The sequence below is a fragment of the Pelobates fuscus genome, chromosome 2 (assembly GCF_036172605.1).
Source record: "Pelobates fuscus isolate aPelFus1 chromosome 2, aPelFus1.pri, whole genome shotgun sequence".
Taxonomy (NCBI): Eukaryota; Metazoa; Chordata; class Amphibia; order Anura; family Pelobatidae; genus Pelobates; species Pelobates fuscus.
In genome coordinates, this window is record NC_086318.1 from 21,839,980 (window position 1) to 21,861,162 (window position 21,183).

The following is a 21,183-nucleotide window of genomic DNA, read 5'->3' on the forward strand; positions in this document are numbered from 1 at the left end:
GTATTAAGTAAAAAAGGCAAGTCCAATAGAAAAAGTCAATGTCTCACAATCCTCCAGTGCGCGTTTTGCCGTACAGGCCTCCGTGTTTGTATGCTGGGTACGTCATTTCCTGGATGTTATAAAATACTTATCTTAGCAAACAAATCTAGAGACTCAGTTACACCACATGGCTATATTGGATTAACATTTAGGGAACATTTATGGGTTTATGATTTAAACACATTTTGGTTTGGTTTTCATTTATGTGTCTATGGCAGGGATGCCAAAAAGTAGATCCACAGATGTTGTAGAACTACAACTACCATGATGCTTTGCATGCCTTTAGAATGACAAAGCATCATGGAAGTTGTAGTTTTAAAACATCTGCGGAGCTACCTTTTCGGCATCCCTGGTGTATGTTATGGCTACATTTCGCTACACGTTTTTTTGCTACATATTGTATGAATAAAATCCTTTTTTTGCACAAGGATTATGATGTGCTCTGGATTTCTCTTTTTTGTAAATCCTCTAAAATAAAGTCTGCTAATTGCTACGTAGGGAGGTAGGGACACCTGGCCTTTCAGCTCCAATAATTCTCAGCACCAGAATAACTACAAGAAGGACCATAAGAAACAGACAGATGTGACTGTGCATGCAGTCACCAAGCCCTATATAATGAATGTACCATGCTTGGAGGGGAACCATGTGTGGCAAACGAGGTGCAGAGCCTTTTCCAGGGACTATCTTGGTGGGTGTATACATAATCTTTTCCTTAGTATATCTTTAATGTATATATGTGTGGCGAAACCAGCTTCGCCACTGTGAACTGGAGAGGCCTGGCTGCTAGCCTCCTGCCCGCTGACTATGGCCCCTGGACATATTGCATTTTAAAGACTATATTTGGGCATGTACTAATTTATATTGCTGCTACTGGCCCTTTAAAATCAGCAAGGGACATTTTGGCACTACTGTCCCTTTAAGACTGTGAAGCATATCCTATTGTACTGCCTGTATATTGTATATGTATTTATGTATGCAGTTAACCTGGGTTATATATATATATGCAGCCTTCATCTGGTTGTTCGGTAGAACCACTCCATTCATTGTATTGAGGAAACTACCGAACAACCAGACCACCCAGGAATAAGTGTGCCTTCAATTACAGTTTGCAACAATGTTGCAAACAGGTAATTGGCAATCATGTAATGTGTTCTGTGTCCTCTGGGTGGCCGCCATTCAAGAAACAACCACGTGGCGGCGGCCATCTTTAACTACCGAACAGCGGTGTTTTGCCGTCGAGTGTCTGGAACTGAAATCGGACACTCGACTAGGCAAACACCGCTGAGACCTCCAGACTTCCAGGATTTCGTGGGGAAACTACCGAACGGCCCGCCGTTCGGTAGAAAGAAACATACGAACTAGGGGATTCATGCGAATCCCCCTTAGAGTCTATAACCCAAGTAATTCGTATGTTTCATTCACCTGTTTGTGACCGACCGCAGGGCCAAAATGCATGGAACTGTTTTCGGATACTTTACCCATGCGGTCGGTCAATACTTTAAAGTCCCATAACTCCCGAACCGTTTATCCGAATGGGCTGATTCTTGCATATGTTGTTCCCCTGAATAAGGGCTATCAGGGGATACCTGTTTTGGAGGTGTATCATATGTATTTGGGGTACATCCAGGAATTGGGGAAAAAGGTGTACAGTATAATTGTGTTAAGTGTTAATCTAAGGGGAGGAAATGTGTGGGAGGTACATCCATGTGATTGGTTAATTTCATCCTCCCCCTGGGAGTGTCCTGTATGTACTTGTTGGTAATAAAAGCCAGACTGGGTGTCCCAGTCTTGAGTTCGTGCTTAACCCTCAAAGCGATGTGTCGTCTCGGTCTTTGGGGGAATGGGATGGTATGCTGACTGCCAAGAGTGTAAGCCGATGTCTGCTTTTCTTGTTCAGCTGTTCCAGTGTACGTGTGGTTCCAGTCGAGAGAATGGTGTTTGCAGTCGCTGTCTGTGCATCTGGAAAGGGGATGATCGCCTAAACTGGGTTTTATCCTCTTGTAAGTGAAACGGTCCGCTACAATATGTACTGGTGAGTTTGCCAGCACAATGTGTATGGATCTTGTAGATGTTCATATTTAGCCATAGTTTAATCTACCAGCCAAATATTTGGGATTCACGTGTTCCCGTCATCAGCTGAGATGTTCGGTAGATATACAGAATTGGTCTAGACAAAATGTTTTTTAGAGTAAAGCAGTAACTATTAGTCACGTTAGTCACTCATGGTTGGCAGTTTTTACTTTTTTTTTAGTTCTGTTGATTATTTTTTGGTGGCTCTTTTGATCTCACGTACTAGACATGGCAATTACTTTAATTAAGGGAGACAATTTCTGGCTTCACAGCTTCATGGTTTTAATATAGGCAAAGCAGAAAGGAGGTGTGTCTGATGCTAAAGCTGCATATAAAATATTATATACCATCATACATCAGAATAACCAGGTGATCTATAAAAATAAATAAAATACTTTGCAATGTAATACTGTAACGCAGATCAATTTAATTTATTATATTAATCCGAAAAGTATTTGCAAGAAAGGTCAGGTCACACAGATCAAGAACGGCACATAGAAAATCATACAGTTATATTTTCTTTTTCGAAATAAAGCTAAATGCTTACTTGCACAGCCTGTAAAGGGCACTCTTAATGGAACAGACATTATTACTATTATACACATGTGAGACAAAGCGCTGTGGAGGTCGAACTCCCTGCCTTTTTCAGGGATCAGCCAAGTCATTAGTGTGGGTCCAGTTTTCCGGTGTGCTAAGGCCTAATCGGCCATGTTAAGTCTATTCAATTTGCTTCTCCACGTTTTTCTTCTCGGGTGCAAAAATTTGGGTTGTTATCTGGCGCTGTGTCAATCAAAGGGGCACTAGGTAACAGACCGTGCGCCACAAACACAAGGGGAGGAGTGCTCACATTGCATTAAAAAAATAAATCTGTTTTTCTGGTATGGACTAACAAATTATTTAAAATGTTTACATTTGGCATCACCAAACTCTTTGATTGCTTCAATTGAACTGAGAATTAGATTCTGATTTCTTCTCTATGTAAAGCAGCCGATTGGCAGATTGCTACACATGATCTGGACAGATGTCATTTAACAAAGGAATAGCTGGTAACTTTGACCTTTTTAGCATTGAAACCAGGTGTTACATGGCGTTTTATAATTCCTTTGAATCTCTACGGGAAACATTACAATTTTTGCAAGCCATCAATTATCATTCGCTACATGTTACATAGTTTGGGATGGAAATTGGCAATGATATTTAATGACAGTGTGATGGACCGCCTGGCACCCCAACATGGTACCTCCGCCAATCGCTGCTTCCTAGTATTCCTTGAGTATCATAAGTACCGCACCGGACACCATAAACACCGTAAACCCCACAAACTGCCACAGCTTGGTTGGGGTCTTGCTGTCCTCCACCCACCCTAGACCCAAGACCAGGATCCAGCTTCCAGTGGGTAGACTTTTCCTAGTCCAGAGAGAAAAGCAGGCTGCTCTTACAAGAGGAAGTGTTGTGATCCAAGGGAGTATAGTGATTATAACAATCCCCAGAGTGAATATAGCTCTCCAATCCCTCAAACATGAGCCAAGACTTCATAAAGGGGTAAAGCGTTCTGTTTAATGGGAGTCACACTTAGCTTTTTATGTCAGTCCCCATGCAAGGAGTTTCCTCAAACATATTGCAGGGGCATCCCCCACTGAACCTGAGAGTAGACTACAGCAAAAACATACACATGATTACATTGGCTCTCAGGTCCAGGACACTCCCACACAAAACAAGATAATCCCACCTCTGTACCTGGGTGATAATTGAGTCAGGAACTGTACTAAGCTCAATTATCTCCAGGCACAGAAAACACACATTTTAACAACTTCCCCAAAACACATGGAAACCCCACATCCCCTGATCGCCCCGATCTGAGGAACCAACATATCCAAAAATCACCCAGATCGGTTCAGGGAGGTCATAAGTTGACTGACCGGACACGAGGCTCCTGCCCAAATGAGTTCCATGAAATCAGGCTGTGCGGTCGGTCTCTTTCGGGAGTTCGCAATACGACAGAAATACGAATGCAACCAGTTCGTATGTACACTTAGTCTGTGTCTCTTGTTAGGAGTGTGTTTCCACCGAACTCCGCTCTTCTCAAATAAATAGTAAGAAAAGATGGAAGTCCCAGCGGTGTTCTCGACGTTGAGTGTCCGATTATAGTTCCATGCACTCGACGACCAAACACGGCTAATTTGAGCAGTCAAACTGCTATAATGCACCAAAATAAGACATGGATCAAATCCACGTTTCCAAATTCTAACTGAAAAAAAAATGAAATGGTCAGGTCACGTAAATGACGCTTTAGCTTCACTGGATATTGGCAAAGACATACATTGTGGGTATCATTCTACTCAGGAGATGTGCCTAAACACAATATGGGGTTTTCTAACTGATTAGCACACATCCGACTTTTTAGTTACAGTCAAAAACCTTGCTATATGTGTGTATATAAAAAAACTGAAAAAATAAAACAATATCTTAACTGCAATGGTTAGCAGAGATTGGCAGTTAAATGGCTTTGCAAAAAGTGTCCAAATACCCTTAGGTAAATAGCCTGTGATGTCTACGTCATATCAATATATACTTTGTGTTTTCTGTGAGTAAATCACTCGATCAGCCCAGATTCAGACAAATTGCAGTTCAGAATGAAAAAAATCTCCAAGTCTGTTTTCAGCATCTATGATAGGTCAGTTTGTTAATGCAACTGCTTTAGAACCCGTTAAAATCTCGTATTTGCAAAGTTTGACTCACAAGGATCAACTTTAAAACTCTATAGAATGAGTTGGGTAATAATATCTGACTATCACATGTCATTGCTTAAATTCCTTTGGGAAAAATAGCTGATATATAACAGAGTTACTGTGTTCTCTTTAATTCACTCAGTTTATTGTCTCAGTCAATGTTGGTTATCAGTTAAGTTTGTCTTAGTTTTGTTGTTCAAGGATACAATGAGCGATTCATTCACTCTGTCTTTTCACATTTTCCTTAATATTACTGATATAAACTGAAACTTAATAAATAACAAAAATGTGCATTACTAGTGCGTGTGTTCTAGACTTGTTTGTTCCGGACAATGTACAGAACAAATCAACAGATAACGTAAAAAAAATGTAATTTGCAATGAGACATGAAATGTCTAATTAATAAATCGAATGGATGTTTTAACTAAGCGTGACTTTCTGAAATTGCTTCTTATACATTACATTTTAGTGAGAGGATACAATTTAACAGCAGGGAAACATTTATATAATTATCTCGCTACCCCGGATCTGTCAGTAAAATGAGTTTGTTATCCAAATAAAGGTACATACACTCAGTTCTAGAGGTGGTAAAGATGTGTAAATATTAAACTAAAATTGACCTAAATATACTTTAATTCAGTTTAATATTGGCTTCAATCCACTGATGGGCAATGTGAGGCTTTTTAATATCCAATTTGTTGTCTGTCTGTTGTCTGGCACTGAAATTCTGTCTGTTGAAATCAATAGATGAAATACAATCGTGCGTCATTCAGTCTGCTGTGCTAAAAAGTGTGTTAAGTCAATATTTTAGTTTTATTTTTTTATCCAGTAAATAGTGAGTTTTGTTGAATTCACAACAGAGTCCTCAATCAAACTCCTGACAACGAGCTTGTTTTCATTTTATAGCAATTTCTGAACTTTGGCTGGTACTGAATATTATCCAAAAGTGTGTTATCAATGAAAAGAGACTTGTGTCCATCAAGTTCAGCCTTCCTCACATTTGTTTTTTGCTGTTGATCCAAAAGAAGGCAGAAAAAAACAGTTTGAAGCACTTCCAATTTTGCAACAAACTAGGGGAAAAAAATCATTCTTGATCCCAGATGTCAGTCAGATTTATCCTTGAAACAAGAAGCTATTACCCTACATTGAAAAATTATAACCTTGGATATTCTGTTTTTGCAAGTATGCATCCAGTTGCTGTTTGAACATCTGTATGGACTCTGATAAAACCACTTCTTCAGGCAGAGAATTCCACATCCTTATTGTTCTTACAGTAAAAAAAAACCCTTTCCTTTGCCTTAGACGAAATCTTCTTTCTTCCAGTCTAAACGCATGACCTCATGTCCTATGTAAAGTCCGGTTTGTGAATAGATTTCCACACAATGGTTTGTATTGGCCCCGAATATATTTGTATAAAGTTATCATATCCCCACTGAGGCAATGTTTTTCTAAACTAAAGAGGTTTAAATTTGTTAACCTTTCTTCATAGCTGATCTGTTCCATTCCTTTTATTAATTTTGTATTGTTAAACCTACAAGTTGACTGCACCCAGACCACTTCATTAAGAAAAAGTGGTCTGCATTAATTTAGTGGTGCTTTAACTTTTGTCATAATAGCAAATCACGTGATCTTGAGATTGTTATGTTGAATTTGCGAGTTAAAGGAACACTATAGCTTTAGCAATAGAAACTTAACTATTTCAATGTTCATCCTCCCCTCTTTACTTACCTTTATCTCTCCAGCACGCTGGTCTCTGTGCCTTTGCCCCACCTCCCTAGTAAGGGAAGCATTGGGAGGCTTGTGCGCACACGCAGCCAATCACCACACCATGGCAATCAACATCTCTTCATTAATTGGGTCAATGCATCTCTATGGAGATTGTTCAGTGTTCCCAAGCAGAATGCGGAGACGCTGTGCGTAGGTCCTACAATTTTTGCAGGACCGAATCCAGGAAGTCCCTCTAATGGCTGTCCAATGGAAAAGGTAGCATTTAAACTGCTCAGCCTGTGGGGCAGGCTTTTTGCCTCAGGAACACTACATTTAAGAGACTGCCCAGTTCCCTAAAGCATGTTAGCCTGCTGTGTGAAGAGTGTGCATTTTTTTTTTTTTTTTACACAGATTTCAGTAGAAATTGACACTTTCATAAGTTTACCATGTTACACCCCCTTGGCAGTCAGTCAGACAGCTGGTCCTGTTACTTCCTGGTTTGGTTAGCTCAGTGGAGCTAAACTCAATAGGCAGCAATTGTCCAGAGCTCCTGCCTTGCAAAGACTTCTCATTGAGCTGCATTTGGAAGTCTGTGATTGGGCAGCCACAGAAAGTAATCCCTGATCATTTAGCACATAGTACTATGCCTCCTGTATCAGCAATACGCTAATATTGTTGTAGAGCTCATAGTTTAATCTCCTACAGGAAGTTTATCTTTACCAATGTGCGGCTCTACATGACACTGCGTGTTGTTACTCCAGAGATGTAAATTATAGTGAATTCGAGGTAGGTAGCACTTTAGTTATATTTGAATAACTGTTCTCTAAGTTCATTTTTGCTTTGGCAAATATTGTATTATTTACTGCAGAATATTTTCCTCCCTCGACCGGAGCATTACGGTAAAATGTTCTTCTGAAAGTGCTTGTCTTGTCTCTTCATTGAAGCTTTATTATATCTCGCGATTCATTATGATTAGGATTGCTTTTTGGATGCATTTCACTTCTTTCTGTCAGTATTAGATTTCTTACTAACAGTTTTTGACACTTAATGTTTCAGGAACGTTCTCGCATTTCTGTCGGTGTATAGTTTCCATGGCAATGCTAACTTGACTGACACTCCTCAATCAGGTCTGTAGAAAACACATTGAGAATTTGTATAACAAATTATTGATGGACTTTTTAGCTAAAGAAAATGCTCAGAATGGACCAAAATGAGTTATTGTACGAATGTTCTTTCTTCAAAACCGTAAATTCTCAGATCTTTCCCACCTCTAGATCTGACACACAGAACACGTCTGGAGGTCGACCATGCAGAAGGAATGCCTATGTGTGACAGTCATGTTTCCATTTTTCAAAATGTTAATTAAATTCTAATCCATGTTTGAGAAGTGCTTCAAAGAAATACCCCAAGCAGCACCATAGCATAGCACTAGGAGTCCCACAGAAAGACTTCACACAACGTAAGTACATGGCTGCATCTCCTGCAGGAGAATCCGGTTAACTTTACAGAGCAAGGCAGGGACATACAGGACCACAGCTATTGGCTGAGTCTGAGAACTCTAAGCACTCTCAGCCAATAAGCACAATCCTATGATGCCTGTGCTTTTATCTGTAGAGACATCCGGCTTCTTCTGCAGGACAAAAGTGGATGGGGCAAGCAAGCCGGTGGAACCCTGGTAAATTGTCAAAAAATACTAATATGGCATTGCTCCTGGCCATTCCTGGCACCATAACCACTTCAAATTGGTTATGTAGACTATGATTCCAAAGCCTGCTAATTGTTTATCGCTTATAGAAACAGAAATTCAGTTGGTATATCACCCAACAAAAAAAGAGTGCTGGAAATAAGAGAAACACACTGTAGGACTTTGTAGCAAGTTGTAGAAAAACAAAATATTCAATACAAATGCATGACACAAAAAAATAGCGAGCACAAACCCAGATGTATAGAAACAGGAGAGCTGCTTAATGTGGTTTAAGCGTAGCGTGGCACTAGCTCATAGACTATGAGGTGTTTATTTTTATTTTGTTTTTGTGATAAACCTTCTTTATTGTGTGTTTTGTATAGCTGCTGTGGATAAGGAGTCTTCCCTTTTACTCTGGGGGCAACCAGTTTCAGCGAAGGCAGGACTTTTATTTATTCAGCATTTATATAGTGGCTTTATCTACGTTCCTGTTTGTTTGTTTTTTTATTAAACTAGATGATCTTTTTCCTTTACACCTCGATTACTGCTGCCTGGTATCCTGCTGAAAAGTGCCTGAAAATGTTCATTTCTGTTCGGCTAAATTGTAATACTAACAGCCTTGTACACTGCAAGGACGTCCACGTCACATACGTAACATACATAGCCTTGGCACATGACCATTCTTGCTTCCTCTCTTCTTAGATGACCCTACCCCTACAACCTCCTATTCCAACAAGTCCTCACCTAGTAATACCCCTTAGGTAAGCGTTGGATCAATGATTTGTTACATTCTTGCACGTGCAGGGCCGGCGCGTCCATAAGGCGGCTCAGGCAGAGCTGGGGGGGGCGCAAATATCCATATCCCCTGCCTCTTGCTCTGGCCCTGCCCCTTCTTCAGCCCCTGTCCCTTTCCTCTACCCCTGTGCCCTTGTTCAGCTCCTGTCCCCTTCCTCAGCCCCTGTCCCCTTCCTCAGCCCCTGTCCCCTTGCGCAGCCCCTGTCCCCCTTCCCCTGTTTCCCTTCTTCAACCCCTGTCCCCCTTCCTCTGCCCCTGTTCCCTTCCTCTGCCCCCCTTCCTCAGCCCCTGTCCCCCTTCCTCAGCCCCTGTCCCATTCCTCTGCTCCCCTTCCTCAGCCCCTGTCCCCCTCCCTCAGCCCCTGTCCCTTTCCTCTGCCCCTGTCTCCCTCCTCAGCCCTTGTTCAGCTCCTGTCCCCTTCCTCAACCCCTGTCGCCTTCCACAGCCCCTGTCCCTTTGCTCAGCCCCTGCCCCCCTTCCCCTGTTTCCCTTCTTCAGCCCCTGGCCCCTGTCCCCCTTCCTCAGCACCCATCCCCTTCCACAGCCCTTGTCCCCCTTCCACAGCCCATGTTCATTTGCTCAGCCCCTGTCCCCTTCCTCACCCCTGTCCCTTTGCTCAGCCCCTGTCCCCTTCCTCAACCCCTGTCCCTCTACCTAAGCCCCTGTCCCTTCTCCCAAAGCCCCTGTCCCTTCTCCCAGCCTATGTCCCCCTACTCAGCGTCTGTCCCCCTACTCAGCCCATACCCCCCTTCCTCAGCTCCCCTCCACAATCCCTGTTCTCCTCTACAGCGCCTGATCTCCTCCTCAGCCCCTGTCCCTTTCCTCAGCCCCTGTCCCCCTACTCCAATGTGCTGAGGGAAGAGAGCCACAGAAAGGGGCTGACGGGAAGAAAGAGACATGTAAAAAGAATGGTAAGGGGGAGACACACAAAGGGGCTGGGAAAAGAAAGAGATACACAAGGGGGGGTTATAAGAGACACACTAGAGCAGGCATAGGCAACCTTCGGCTCTGCAGATGTTTTAGACTACACCTCCCATGATGCTTTGCCAGCATTATGTGTGAAAGAGCATTATGGGGGATGTAGTTCACAACATCTGGAGAGCCGAAGGTTGCCTATCCCTGCACTAGAGGGTGTAAGACATAGTAAAGGGGGGATAAAATACACTAAAGAGGGTAAGAAAATCAAAAGGGGTTACAGGACACACAGGTGAAGACACATTTTTTTTAAGAGGGGGGGGGGAGGGGGCAGCAAAATGCAACTTTGCCTGTGTAGCCCAAAATCCTTGCACTGGCCCTGTGCTCTCCATGCTGTTAGTTATTATTTGTCAATTTATAATTGGTAATTAATGATACTCCCCCTAGACTCCCCTTTATCGCGTGTCATTAGAAAACATTTGTTCTGTTTAATAAACTGACATTTTCTCAAACTGACTTGCTTGTATGTCTATCAGGAGTGTTCCCGAGTACTTGAAGGGCATGGCTCGGTCTGAATAGACCTGTAAGACCATGGCTGGTAATTCTGGTGATCACCAATGGCAGGGCCATGTTCCAACAGTGACCGAACGCTAGGTATTGGCTTAAAGTTTACAACTTCACAGTTTAGTGAATAACTATTCAAATGGTAATTCAAAGCGTATGACATCACAGATCTATAGCCAAATTCTGGGTCAGTCGATTTTCAACATCTTGCATTGTAACAATGTATCACAATATAATATATAATAATGTAATAGATTTTTTTATAAAGAAATAGATTGTCAGATTCTCTAACAACCTACAGGAAGGACAAAAGACAAAAAAACATCTTTCATTTCTGTTTAATGCTGTTGCTAAGCATTTATTTTTTTTAATAAATCAATCAAGACACCAACTCTTTCTTTCTTTGCAAGTTTCCATTTAAATAAACCCTTTCATGTTTGCCCTCTGGTTCTGAACGTCTTGCCAAACCATAAAATAGAAACTGTGTTTTATCCACTCTGCGAATGTAACATGTCGCCTGCTTTAATTAGATAGCCCTAAATCAGCTTTTATTATAGCTTTTGCTTTTCCATTTTTTCTTCTGTTGTTTTGTTTTCTTGTTAAAACAGAGAATTTAATACGGAGTCTGTAAAAACGAACAATTTGGATACAGACCTGTTTAATGTGATCTAATTAACATAATCCCACATGGTAACTTACTAATGTGAGAATTCAAAGTGAATTTAAAGTGAGTTTCAAATTTAGGGTACAAAGTATCTGTACAGAAAACACACGTATTAAAAGAACACTCCAATGAGCACTAACTCCAACCTAGCTTGGATCTTGACTCGTGTCTCTGACTGCCTCTCTGCTATTCTAACTGGATGGCGGCTCAATTACTTAAACACAACCTGCCCAACACAGAGCTTCTCGTCTTTCCTCCCTCAAGTGTTGTTACTCCCGTGTCTGTCTCCCTCCAAGTCAACAGCGCCACCATCAGCTCTACCTCGCAGGTTCGCTACCTGGGTGTTCTCTTTGACTCCGAACTCTCCTTCACCCCTCATGTCCAATCAATCGCCAAATCCTGCCACTTCCATCTCAAAAACATAGCTCGCATCCGCATCTATTTATCGCTGGATGCGGCTAAGGTGCTGGTCCATGCCGTTGTTCTCTCTCGCCTTGACTACTGCAGTCCACTTCTTTGTGGTCTTATGTGTTCCCAGCTTGCACCACTACAGTCTATAATGAATGTGGCGGCGAGGCTCATTTTCCTGTCCGTCTGCAGCTCCCACGCCTCCCCCTCTCTCAGTCCCTACATTGGATATAGGACTCAATTTAAACTTATGATATTTGCTTACAAATCTCTACATAACAATGCCTACCTATCCTCAATGATACACAAGTATGTCCCATCCAGCCCCCTACACTCAGCTGAAGACCTACATCTACTCTCTGTTCATACTCCCTTCTGTAGGGCTTTGCTAGGGCTGCGCCATTTCTATAGAACCCCATTCCCTGCTTCATTAGACGCTCACCCAGTCTACATTCCTTCAAAAAATCATTGGAAACTCACTTCTTTATTACAGCATATCAATTAAACCGTTAACCGCTTACCTCCTCGCAACTTGGTAACCCGTCCTGCTTCCTCTTCTGCAAATGTTACTGTGATAAAAAGAAAAAAAAAAAGAAAGAAAAAACCTCAGGCACTCCCTGTGAAAGTTTCCAGGCAGATTTATTTGCAACGTTTCTACCCAACTAGATCTTTATCAAAGACCTGATAAAGACCTAGTTAGGTCGAAACGTTGCAAATAAATCTGCCTGGAAACTTTCACAGTGAGTGCCTGAGGTTTTTTCTTTTTATGCATATCTCGTTTGTTTTTTTGCTGACCCATGCTCACTAGTACCCTGGATTGAAATATTGTGGCTGAGTGCGACCATAGCTTTCTTCTATCTGTTACAGTGAGTACAATTTGTCGTCTTGTCCACCTATTGTACAGCGCTGTGGAATTTGTTGGCGCATTATAAATTATAATAAAAATCTTCAGAGTGCCTGATTAGGACTTGACCTATAATTTGGTATAAAGGCACAAAAATAAGAAACTCTCTCTCTCTCTCTCTCTCTCTATATATATATATATATATATATATATAAAACTCGCTGCGATTCTGTGTTTTTTAGAGCTGTGTTTTGCTATAAAATACATATGAAAGAAAAAACAATCCCTGTGCTCTGTATATAACATCTGCATCTCAGCTATAGAAAACATCAGTAACGAGCAAGGAAAATGATCAATTAAATGTTTAATCATATATTCAACAATTACTCCAGCAAAATGAAATTAAACCACACACACATAGTGAGACTGGGGATGAGCTGAGATTATTTTGGTATATTTGCAGCAATCTTCATTGCGCGTGTTTTGTAATAATGTCTATAAAGTAGAAATGCACATGTAAGGGTTACCCATTTAAAAATAAAATAGATGTATTATTTGATATTATCTGCCCTTGTGACGTTGTAAGAGCTCCGCATTTTCCCTGCTGGAATTGAATCCTCTTTTCTTTAACACAAATATTTCGGTCATTTTAGTATCTTTAATATGATCCAAATGGAGTGATTTTCTCAGGGCTGGTTATACACTGCAGAATAAAACCTAAATCATGGAGTGTACGTAAAGAAATACAGAGGTAGACAGAAAAGAGAGATTTTGTTTTACCTTATTTTATCCCAAAATGTGATTTTAATGTGTTTGCTCAGTGCTAAGGTTTTTACATTCACAATGAATAAGAAGAGTTGTGGTCGGGGACAACAACAGAATTATAACAACTTTACAATTGTCCATAGAAGCTTCCGTTTTTCTGCCTACTTTGTGATAAGCCATTTATACACTTTTCCACCTTGTTCCAAATTAATGTATTTAGAGATCTGCCATAGACTATGACACATGTGCACGGACAACATTTTAGCTGTTTTCATTTATTCTGTGAAACTGATTTTTTTTTTTTAAATCTGACTGGTTTGATCACATGCCTATTCGCAGATTTTCATTGGCACCAAATGAATGTGGACCATGTCACTCACTTATTGAGGTGGACAATGGCATGTCCACCTTCCTTGTATAATTATTTTTAGAGCCCCCACCTGCTTCTGCAATGACCATTAATGGGGTAGGGGGGGACAATAGCTGCCTACATTTTTTATTACATCTATCAGCCACTGGTTGCTTACTGTTTAGCAGAAATGCACCCACTCACAGCAAGGTAAATAAGGATATTGGGGAGGTATAAAATAGTTTGGTTTTTTACCTCCCCAATGTCCCCGATCGCCATGCCACAAGTGGGAACATGTGTGCTAAATAGCGAGCAGCAATTGCTAAAAGACCAGAATTCGGTCAGTGAGCCATTCGGCCAATCGGAAATTCTGTCATTTCTGCCATTCGCATTCGGAAGCAGACTAAATGGCCGAAAACCTAACTTTACGGTCATTTTGTCATTCTCCCAAACATGAATGCACAAATCTACTATTTATTAAACTGGAAAACAGGCAACACCCAAACAGCAAAAGCAGCCAGTTTGGATAATTTTTCAGATTTGGCTTCTAGACAAGGGAAATGACAACATGTTTAGTAATAGCACAGTGCCAAGAGGTGGACCATGAACAATTCATTCTAAAAAAATGTTACAGTTTGCGTACATCGTGACTGTACCACTTCATATGGAATGTTGGAGACATATTGTCCCATTCCATCGTGCCGATCATCGCTGTCAGTTGGAGTCACGGCAGAAGAACCAAAGATAAGGCTCACACATTAAGCAAAGGTGCAACATCACTTGTTAGTGTTACCTCTTCATGTCAGTGTTATGCACCAACATTTAATAAGTTCTTTTATCACACATGGTGTCTCAAGTGGAGAACCAGAATATATTAGTGTAATAGCAGCAGTCACAGCTCTAACGGTTTGTTTTGAGAATTTTCCTGCTCATTTTAATCTTTTTCTTTTTCAGTCCACAAAAGAATGAATAGGGCAGACCATACAGTAGAAATGCAATGAGGACCAAACCCTATAAAGAACGCCTGTCAAAGTACATTCATCTGTCTCTGCTCTGGAACTTAGTACTTACATGTATGTTTTTCTTTTCTTTCTGATTGGAATCGAGGGTTCATATTGTCCATCAAACTGATCTACATGAAACTGAATTATTATCATGGACTGATATTGAAACATATTCTGGAATAACTCTGAACCTTGTCTTCTTCGAGCACTTCTAGTGTCAATAAAGCAAATAGAAAGGACAGAATATTTTCTGTTATCATTCCAAGCGGAAGATTTGTAGCTGGAGGAAATGGATTTGGCTTATGCAAATTAATAGAACATCCATTTATTAAAATAAGAAAAAGCCTGAGAAATTGGACATGTGAAATTTTGAAGAAAAGAAAAATCACTGGAGCACTAAATAAGATGCTGAATATATTCTTCCGAATCGCAAAAATACCATTAATTCATCAACCCACTGAATCCAACTAGGACTTTAAACATCGCATTTGTGAAGTAATTTCACTAAATGGGCATTGCTGAGATTTTCCCAGTCACTGCTGTGCAGAAAAAGTGACAATTTCGAAATATAATATAAAATGGTTATATCAAATATTCAGCGTAGATTGAAAATGGAGCAGTCACTGAAATGTCCTGAATTTAATGTTTTCATGGTAATGGTGGATTGCTCTACTTAGCCACGGGGGGAACGTCAGATTTAAAGAAAGGTTAAAGGTGTATTCACACAAAGATGTATTCTGAGCACTGACCTGTTGCTCAGCCCCCGTGCCCACCCCAGCATTGTAAAGGGTTAAATAACCCTTTATTCATTTAACAGATTCTAGCGCAGAGGTCAGTCGGCGCTGGGTTGTGCTCCACCTCCTTTGACGTGACACACGCAACGCTTGCATTAAACCTTCCCCATAGGAAAGCATTGTCTAAATTTCTCTGACGCTGGATGTCATGCAGAGTGTCAGCTAATTCATACTGTGACAAGTTTTTGGAAGGTATCCCTGGTGACATCATAAATTTGGGTTTACTTAAATTGCCTGCATACACCTCATCGGTCAGCATTTGGCCATTAATTCTGTCCCCAATTGACACAGGGGAGCCTTGGATATTGAGTGGTACCTGGGGTCCCCGTCAACTAGCAGGGAAACCATCATTGCTGGCAAAATAATGCATTATGGAATTATTCCGCCATGTGTTTTTTAAGGGAATGACATCCATGATGGAATAATCCATTATGTGTCATTAAGGGATTAATCACATGCAAGAGGCTCCTGCAGGCTTGACCATGAGATCAGGAATTCTAAATGAAACAAACTGTGCATTAAAGGAAGTTGAAGACCTCTCCTTACAGTACGTGTGTGGCTGATACTCCAACTGTGAGATTGCAGAGGCATGACCTACAGATCTATAGACACTCTAAGCACCAAAACCACTTAATTAAGCTAAAGTTGCTTCGATGCTTAGCGTGTCCCTTTAAAAACTTGTTTTTGGAATAACAGATGTAGAAAATGATGTTTTGTGATAGGTAAATTGCTGTTTAAAAACATAATTTAAGAATATTCAAAACCACAGGTGATAAGCATGAAACAAATGGAATCACTTACCCCCTCCTTATGAAAGTTAATCCAAAAATATTACATTACTTGGCATTACCTTTTCTCGCTAAGCAAACACCATTCCCTTCCTTTGTTATATTATCAGCCGCAGGGGATGCTGGGTAATCACAGTACTAGCGCAGTCACGCTGTCTCTTGCTTAAATAAATAACTTTAAACTGTGTTAATAAGTTACCGGCAGGGTGCAGTTCCAAGTATCATAATTTAATCCAGTCTATTAGAATTCGTGATAGGTTTTTCTCCCCATTAAAAGAAATCTTTATATATTTATTTATAAATGGATAGCTGTAAACTTACCTTATGATATTAAACTAGCGGAATACAAAATAAAAAAATATCTTGCAGCCTGATACATCCACTAATCTCCAGGTTTGCGCACGTGGACGCCATTGCAAGATTGGAATTAAACAGGTAATTAAAACGTTTTGTTTACTGTATTGCTACATTTTTACCTCCTACCAACAATACACCATGGATGCTTCGGTTTCACAGATTAAAAACCTGTTTTGATTACCAATTTCTAGATAAATAAATGTATTTTATTTTACTGTGTGTATTTGGGCTGATGTGTACTGTGGTCGTTGCTGCCGCCCAGGAGTGATGGGAGTGAGCGCAGGACTTATCTTTTTTTATTCACTTTTTTGTATCACACAGCTTTGTTACAATGCTGCCGCCCATCCCATGTGTTATTAAGGGTTAATACGTATAAATAAAAATACCCCTCTCTGTCTCATTAGAGATGTCTTTGCCAGAAGCTCAGGGAAGCAAGGTGAAGGGTCAGAGTAGGACCCGTCTAAGGGGGTCTGCCTTGACGTTGGCAGACAGGCATTCCCTCCAATGGCCATTGGAGTAACTAAATGACCTCCATTTGTTTAAATATACATAGGGGTTCAGGAGAGTTTTTATGTCAGTGTTTGTCGGTGTGTATGTATCAGTGTGTGTATCTGTGTCAATGTGTTTGTGTCATTGTGTATGAGTGTGAGTGTGTCTTGTGTATATATATCAGTGTATCTATGTGTCAAACTGTGTATGTGTCATTGTATGTATCTATGTGTGTGTATGTGTTAGTGCATATAAGAATGTGTGTATATGTCATTGCGTGTATCTGTGTAAGTATGTATGTATGTATGTGGCAGTGTCTGTGTATATGTGCATACATCCCAGTATTTAAACACCAGCATAACATGCAAATACACACCTGCAATAAAAAAAATTACATACAAACACACCCCCTGTATTAAAATGCTAAGATTATATACAAAAACCTCTTCATTTAAAAACAAACACTACACACAAAAGCACACCTGCATTTTAAAGCCAACACTACATACAAACCCCCAGCAGTCAAACGTACACAAGTACTGCACACTGCACACAAGTACTCACTGCATTCAATGGCAACAGTTCTTATATGCACACATATACCCTATCAGGGGTCAAGCCCTGGTGAAAAAAGTGTGGGAACTCACCCAAGATCCATATCCCCCCCCCCCCCCCACAAAAAATACACTCATATGCATATGCACACACACACTCAGACACACACATACACTCAGACACTCACAGATGCACACACATACTCAACACTCACACAGTGGTGTATTTTAATTTTGTGCTGCCCTAGGCATGACTAAACCTGAGCACCCTACTAATCTAAATTTACCACCCCTTCCTGTCAAGGGTGCACCTCTTCCTGATTAAGGACCCACCCCTTCCTCTTTAGACTCCACCTTTTCCTGCTCCTTTTAAATAAATACTATAGTGCCAGGAAATCAAAGCTGTTCTCCTGACACTATAATTCCCTATATAGCTCCCTCGCCGCGTCTGATAGGTAGACAGGCGCCCGCCGGGGGGGTCCATCAGGTGGCCCCCCCATGACAGGGAGAACACGGGGGGCATTTGGGGGTGGCCAGGGCCGGCCTTAGGGGTGTGCGAGCTGTGCGGCCGCACAGGGCGCCATGGAGCAGGGGGCGCCGTGCGGCCGCACAGCCGATTTAAAAAAAAAAAAATTTTTTTTTTTTTTTTAATTTGCAGCGGGGGCGGAGCTTACCGTGCGGCGGGGGCGGAGCTAAAAGCGCCGGAAAACTGCTGCAGGGGAAGCAGGAAGGAGTCCCTGCTTCCCCACCAAACAGTCACCAGGAGCTGCACTGCCTCAACAATGAACTCCACAGGTAACTGTGTGATTGTCATGTGAGTGTGACTCTCTGCCTATGTGTATGACTGTCTGCCTCTGTCTGTGTGTGTGTGTGTGTGTGTTACTGTCTGTGTGTGTGTGTGTATGACTGTCTGCCTCTGTGTGTGTGTCTGTGTGTATGACTGTCTGCCTCTGTGTGTATGACTATCTGCCTGTGTGTGTCTGTGTGTGTGTGTGTGTGTGTGTGTGTGTGTATGACTGTCTGCGTGTGTGTGTGTATAACTGTCTGCCTCTGTGTGTCTGTGTGTATTACTGTCTGCCTCTGTGTGTGTGACTATCTGCCTGTGTGTTTGTCTGTGTGTGTGTGTATGACTGTCTGCGTGTGTGTGTGTGTATGACTGTCTGCGTGTGTGTGTATATGACTGTCTGCCACTGTGTGTCTGTGTGTATTACTGTCTGCCACTGTGTGTCTGTGTGTATTACTGTATGCCTCTGTGTGTTTGTCTGTGTGTATTACTGTCTGCCTCTGTGTGTGTGACTGTGTATGACTGCCTCTGTGTGTATGACTGTCTGCCTCTGTGTGTATGACTGTCTGCCTCTCTGTGTATGACTGTCTGCCTGTGTGTGTCTGTGTATGACTGTCTGCGTGTGTGTGTGTGTATGACTGTCTGCCTGTGTGTGTGTGTATGACTGTCTGCTTGTGCGTGTGTGGATGTCTTCCTGTGTGTGTATGGCCGTCTGACTCTGTGTGTGTGTGTGTGTGTGTCACATACAACCAATACACGCATATCACACACTGTTAATATACCCATTACAAATATCACACATAGCATACATATCACACACAGTCATCACACTTACTATTACATACACAGACAACACAAACATAACAGCATACATGGATGACCGGGGGGGGGGAGGGGCGCTGTGAAGATTTTTCGCACAGGGCGTCTAAATGCCTAAGGCCGGCCCTGGGGGTGGCATTTTGGTCAGTGCATGTAGCGGAGAGCAGTGGTAGCAGGGCTTCTTCTCCACTGGTTACTCCAACAGCTACTCAGGAACAAACAGGAAACTTCAAGACAGCAGGCATAAGTACAAGATGCTAAACGAATATCCCATCACCCTTCCCAATAACCGAACCTTTAATGGCCAGGCTGGCCTTTTATGCAGATTTTGCCCCAAAGGTTACCACCCAGGTGGACCTTGTGGGGCACCGATAAAAATATACAACAACCAATAAACACAGAGTCAGGTCATAAGACACTCCCATACATTACACATCATCCCTCCCCTCTGCTCAGGGGTTAATTGAGTTAATTACTGTATCAACTCAATTATCCCAAAACAGAAAAATCTAAATGTTTATACATTTCTGGAAACACCCCAAAAACATATTCTACATTCATAATTCCAACATCCCCTGATAGCCCCAATCTGGGGGAGCAACATACTGAAAAATCACCCAGATCGGTTCAGGGGTTCGAGAGTTTTATGGATGTTTTAGTTTTACCGACCGCACACGCATGGGTTTTGTCCGTCTATTCGGGAGGTTGAAGTGTATGAAAATATATAACAGAATAGTTTGTGTCTTTGTTCGTTTCATTCCTCTCGTTCATATGATTCCTTTTACCAAACGCTGCTCTGTTCCCTTGAGTTCCTACGAACTTATGCGAGGATGGAAGTCTCTGCGGTGTTCGTGCCGTCGCTTTTAGGGTTCTAGACACTCGATTTGGGTTCTAGACACTCGATGACAGAACACCGCTGGTGTAATTCGTATGCTAAGATGGCCGCTGCCGCGTGTTCGTATGACTAACGGAGGCCACCCAGGGAACACCTAGTTAGTACGTGCGGTTGGCAATTAAAACAGTGTGAACCAAGTTAGAGCCCATTCCGCTACAGTGCCTGCAGGGGGAACAGCATTCCTGCTGTGAAAAAAGGGCAGGAACGCCGTTCCCACACGTTCCTGCAGGACTTGAGCCCTGTACATTCAGACATTCAGACATTCAGGCCCGGACTGTGATGGCTGTGAGCCAAGGCCGGCAGGGGAGGTCACAGGATCTCCCCGGCCTGTCCATGCAGGACCCCCGCTGAGTGCCAGTCCCGCTGTTTTCCATTCCACCGGCCCACATGCAGTGAAAAATGGCTGCCGGCTAGGGAGGGAGGGAGAGGACCCGGAGGAGCTCTATCTTGCAGCTCCGCCGGGTCCTCTCGCGAGATCCGTTGCAACGCTCCAGGTCTCGCGAGAGTGAACTCTAGCCCCAGAGGCTAGAGTTGATTCACCACTAGGACCACTAGGGATTGCAGCACTGTCCCCCCTCCCAGGCAAAAGGTAAGAAAGGTGGATACAATCAATGCTTGCATATTTTATTTTTTTAAATTAATATATATTGACAATAATCTCCCCCTAACACATAAGCCCTCCAAACATATTCACACACACTGCACCCTCACTCACACACAGCAACCTCACACAAACACAGCACACCTCACATACAGCACCCACACACACACACACACACAACACCCTCACACACACACACACACTGCACCCTTGACACTCACAGCACCCTCACTCACACACACAGCACCCTCACACACAATGCACCCTCACACACACATAGCACTCATACACACAGCACATACATACACACACACTGCAGCCCTCACACACAATGCACCCCTTTCACACACACACACACACACACTACACCCCTCACACACACACTGCACCCCTCACACACACACACACACTACAGCCCGTATGCACACACTCGCTACATCCCCTATACACACTACGTCCCCTATACACACACTCTCTACAGCACCTAGACACACATACATTACTTTACACCACAAACAAAACATGGCTAAAACCAATTTATTTACACAATGCCACACCACAATCA